Genomic DNA, 5479 nt, shown 5'->3' with positions numbered 1-5479 from the left:
TGGTTCAAATGCCACAGACTCTTGCTGTTTTTAATGAGTTTAGTAGATTTTCTTGAATAAATGTTTCTTCATTTGCTCTGTTTTAGGACAATTCCCAAAGACTTAGATGGTTAGGATGGATAGATAGATAAATAGATAGATGGTTGCAAAATGGAAATTTTCTGTTTCTGCCTTGCCTTCTAAATGTATTAGTTATCTGACAGTCAATCAAATACCAAGTAAATAAATAAAGCTTCTTCTTCTCTTTATTATTTATGTTTTTCAGTATCAACTTGGATCTTGATTTTCTTATTCAAGGGACTACTATTCATTACTATGGTGAATCATTTTGATGCTCGGGTTATGCATTTTTGGCAGGAATCTGACATAGGTGACCTGCATCTTTCATCAAGAGACATGTGATCTCAGCTGGTCATAGAAAGATAGAAAGATAGAGAATAGAGAACAAATATACATAAACATACATATATAGTTTTCACCAATCATGCTCATTTCATTGGAGAGTGGGTCCCAAATTGTTTTGCTTTTGATGGCTCATGCTACCATCCCTGAACTGGAGCTCCCATATTCCTTTTAATTTTATTTGTATGTTTGACATAGAAAAGTCATAAAGTTGTATAATCAAATCTATTCATATTCTCTTATTTCTTTTCCTGGTTTTATGCCTGGAAATTCATCCCCATCCAGAAAATCCGACGTATATTCACCTCTTTTAGGTTTTCCTAGTTTGACACCTAATTTCTAGCACACTCAAAATGTATCTTAATAGAAGACATATGACCGCTACAAAAATTATTTTTTTTCTAAATAGTAAATATCCTAACATAATTTATTGAATGATCTATTCTCTCAATTTTCATTTCTTTATAATTTATTGAGTTGTTACATATGCTATTGGTCTGTCTATACTTTTACATATACCACACTGTATGAAAATTTTATTTTTATACTATATTTTAAAATCTAAAGCCCTCGTTATTCTAATTTTTCAAAATTATCTTAGCCGTCAGGTGAATTTAGAATTATTTTCCTAATGCATAACATTCCAATACAGAATGACATAGCCCTTAAATTAATTTGGAAAAGCCAACACTTCTGCAGCATTGTGTTCCATAAAAGAACATGCATGTCTTCCATTAATTTAACTCATCCTTTAATACTCTCAGAAGATCTGCAATTTTCTTCCTGAAAATCAGTATATTTATTGTTGGAGTTACTCTTAATTTTTAAAATTGTTTTGCTTTTGATGGCTAACACACATAAGTTTTTTTCCACCATGTCATATGATTATGTTTGAGGAAACTACCCATATTTGTAACTGTATCCTGTCTGTCCATCTTAATGAACTCTGAATAAATTTCACAGCTTTTCAGTTAGTTTTCTTGGGATGTTGAGCAGTGAAGTCAAATTATCTACAAATAATCATTTTCTACCTTTCCTGCTGCCATTTATCTTCAAGGACAAAGTATAGAGCTTATTAGCATCTTATTTGCAATGTTGAATATAGAATTGAGGGATTTTGCAGATACCGGAAATCCAAAATCCCTTTATCTAAATAGCCAAAGAAATGTTAAGTGGTTACATTGTTGGAATTGTGGGTGCACTGCCATGTGGTCCCCAGCAAATCAGCTTTGGCGTGCAAACACAGACCCTCACAAAGTCAAAGAGCAAATCCTTCCTGCAGTGTTCCCTTCAGCAGCAGCAGAAGGCAGATGGAAATCACTATTATGCAAATCTAGTTTTTCAAAGCTTTGATGTACGTTATGCACATTGTCTAAGCATCTGCAACAAAAATGAAGGTCCACCTGGCCTTTGGATGTCCCTTCCTCCTGCCAAAAACTGTGGCTCTGTGCTTGGGGTATAGAACTCTGCTCGGCAGCAGCCAGAGTCAAAAGTAATTAGAAAGACAGACTAACTGGAAACAAGGTATCAGCCATGTTGCAGGATCAAGTAATACCTTTGTTGAATACCTGGATTTGAAGAGCCAGAGGCCTTTCTTCATTCCTAGGCTTAGTACAATACTGTGCTGATGCATGAGCCCTCTCTAGTCAGGCAAAGCCGTCTTCGAACCCCGGCTACCACTCACTGGCTATGTGACCCAGCACAGTGTACCCATGCTGGTTAAGACTCGGTTTGATCCTCACCCAAAGTATCAGGGGCATAAACCAGACAAGCCTATATCTCCCTCATCGAAAAGCCTGGACTTAGTCATCCAGGGAGTGATGTGGAGATTCAGCCCTACAGTGGCTTCAGGACATTACTGTCCCTAGAATGTGGGTCAAGAGGCCATCTAGGGTCTCAGACATCAGACCTGCCTTTCCAGACGGACAGAAAAAAAATAAATAAATAAAGCAAAGGAAGAGGGCAACTGGCTTTTAAGGAAGGCTCCCTGAAGCTGCACCGCAATGCTTTCATTTGCATGGTGGGTGAAATATGTCACCTGCCAGGTCAGTAAACAAAGGACATGGCCGGCCAGCCAGCAGCCACGGCACCCACTCCCAAGGGTGCAGCCTAGAAAAGCAAGATACTGGCTCCTGACAGCACAGGAATGATTTCAATAAGCCCAGACTCTTGCATCTTCCCATATATAGAGGAGCATTAAATTCATTAGGTTGAGACGTCTGACTTTTTTAATTAATCTTTCGATGTTCCACTGACTGCCTGGTTTTTGTCGCCAAACTCCTATATATCCGGGTTCCTCCCTTACCTTTTCAGAGCCGTCCCCCAGACTGATCTGAAAGGCTGTCTTCTGGGCTTCAGACTCCACGGCCAGCCAAGAAGAAAACCCAACTGTTCCAGAAGCACATGCCTTGGCCAGAATCCTCCAAATCACAGAATTCCAGAGAAACCTGCTGAGACACAGAGAAGAAGCCTAGGACACGGAAACATAACGGATAAATTAACTCTGTTTTCAGTAATACACCTTTCAGTTATGAAATGGAACATCCAAAGGAAATGGACATTGCCTTTAAAAATGATCAGATGCGATTCGTAAACTCCTCAAAATTCTATGTCCAAGGTACTGAATAAATGAAAATAATAAATAAATAAATGTTTGATGATGACAATGATGATAGTCTAACAAACATGTATTTGTCAGACACGCACACATATGTATGCATATGTATGTGTGTATATACATATATATATATATATATATGTTTAACCTGCACATAAAGAGTTGTTCCATAAAGTATTTCAAAATCCTTAATGTATTTGTGTGAATACAGTTCCAAGCATCAGTTCCTTTATATCAAATAGGACTGGTCCAAAAAGCCATACTGATACAGGATGCCTTTTTCATGGACGGATGACCTCCTGGTTGGCTCTAGCCCAGAAAACCAGTTGTTTTTCTCTAAATCAGTAGAATTCCTGGTGAAAAAATTAAATTTTTCCTCCCATCCTATGGTTAATCTGCCACTCTACAACGACCACTTAGTGTACAGTGTTTGTGAAGATGCTTGAAGCTGTATTGGAAAACGGAGGCCCACTAGGAAATATAAAACACAAATTACACTCAAAGATAAGAGAACGTGGCAAAAATAAATTGTGCAGAGTCAAAAGCAAAGAAAGAACAGAAAATCACAATGTCATTAAATGCTTGAACAACATGTAAAGTAAATATAATTTCCCATTTATTCATACGGTGATGCAATACTTAAAAAAAAAAAAAAAAACAACTCCCTATTTTAAAAGGGAGTTGTAAAAGAAGCAACAAGAAGAAACACAGGCTAGATGGCTCACTGAATAGGAGGATATAGTAAAACACAGAAGATGAATAAAATGGGACTGTGAAATCCACAGCTTATCAGAGTTGCAGTGAGGGCACAAAGCTCCATAAAAAGATCCTTACAATGACTAGGACATGCCCCGAGGGACCGGAAAGCCCCATACAACATCCAGGAACTGATAACGGAGAGAACAAAGAGGGGACAAGAAAAAGGCAAAGAAAAGAACTTCAGACTGCGGAGAGAATGAGTAAATTAGTGACTGGAAAAGTGTATCCTTGAATAAATGAATCAGCCAATCCATGAAGTGGTTAGTTAGTACCTAATCCTGATCTAGCACCTATAAGAAGCTCTACCTGGAGAACCATGTTCAGTTTCCTACCTGATCTATGACTGGCAGTCAAGACTCACCCACACCTGCAGAGTCCCGTACTAGTCAGCGGGTTTGCCATCCCTGTCCCCATGTAGAGGGCTGTTTATGCCATCTCTGTGACCAAGCTTCTTCTTTTTTTCTTTTTCATTTGCAAGCAATAAGAAATTTACTGTTGGGGAGTTCCCGTTGTGGCTCAGCCTACCCAACTCTGACTAGCATCCATGAGGACACAGGTTCAATTCCTGGACTTGCTCAGTGGATTAAGGATCTGGTGTTGCCGTGAGCTGTGGTGTAGGTCACCGACGCAGCTTGGATCTGGCATGGCTGTGGCTGTGGCTGTGGTGTAGACCAGCAGCTACAGCTCTGATCAACCCCTGGCCTGGGAACTTCTATATGCCTTGGGTGTGGCCCTAAAGAGACAGACAGACAGACAGACTGAAAGAAGGAAAGAAAGAAACTTACTGTTGGTTACCTTAGAACAAACAAAATCTGGAACCAAACAGAAGCAGATTCAGAGGTCTAGTATGGGTCCAAGTCCAGGCGTAGCGGGTTTGAGAAGGGAAAGAGAAACCGGAAACCACACTATAGAAAAGTGTTTTGAGTCATTTGCTTTGAGCTGAGCAGAGACCTAGGACTAACGGGAGAAATGGTTTTTTTATTTTTTTTAATGGAAGAAAATGTAAGTTTTATGCAGTAAGGAAGATGCATTAGAGAGGGGGAAATAGTGCAGGAAGGGAGAACTGCTAAAATAATGACCTTGAGCTGCTAAGAGGGAGAGGGTTCCAAGAAGGGAGAGCTGGGTGCGTGGGAGGACGGGCACTGGACGAGACCTCTTCTGGGGCTTCCTGTTGGCTCCATGCAATAGTAAGTGAGGTCTGAGCGCAAGGAGTGGGGAGGAGGTATTAAAGATTGAAGAAGGGGGCACAAAACCGTTATCTGGAAGAGTGCAAGAGAGCAAATGGGATAGGCAACTCCAGTACGATTGCCATCTGGGGCATCCGGTTCCACTTAACACTCATGGTCGTGAATTTAACATGAGACCGGTCAACAGAGTTGCACCGTTTTTCTCGTCCTCATTTAATGAAGCAGGGGATAGAGAAGTGTGATAGGCAGAGTGTTGTAATTACCCGGGTTTGAGATTTTTGCCAAGTTGAGTATGGTGAAGAAACGGAGGGCAAGGCTAGGGGGCTGGAATTGGCAGAGACATCACAGGGTAGAGAATGGGTGACTGCCAAGGACCTGCTGTAGGGCACAGGGGAATCTACTCAATAGTGTGTAATAACCTCTATGTGAAAAAAGAATGGACATAAACGTGTGTACCAGATTCACTTTACTGTACACTTGAAACGAATACAGCTATGTTCCTTCCCTCCAAGAA

The 5479-nt window shown here is 40.2% G+C and overlaps 1 long non-coding RNA gene across 1 annotated transcript; it reads right to left on the bottom strand.

Moving 5' to 3' along the window:
* LOC106504448 lies at positions 237-4887 on the bottom strand. Its single transcript, XR_001297930.2, has 3 exons — positions 4574-4887; positions 2708-2849; positions 237-408 (listed from the first exon to the last, which is right to left on the bottom strand). It is a non-coding gene; the product is annotated as an uncharacterized LOC106504448 (long non-coding RNA).

The sequence above is a fragment of the Sus scrofa genome, chromosome 10, assembly GCF_000003025.6.
Source record: "Sus scrofa isolate TJ Tabasco breed Duroc chromosome 10, Sscrofa11.1, whole genome shotgun sequence".
NCBI lineage: Eukaryota > Metazoa > Chordata > Mammalia > Artiodactyla > Suidae > Sus > Sus scrofa.
This window is presented reverse-complemented; position numbering and strand designations above follow the sequence as displayed.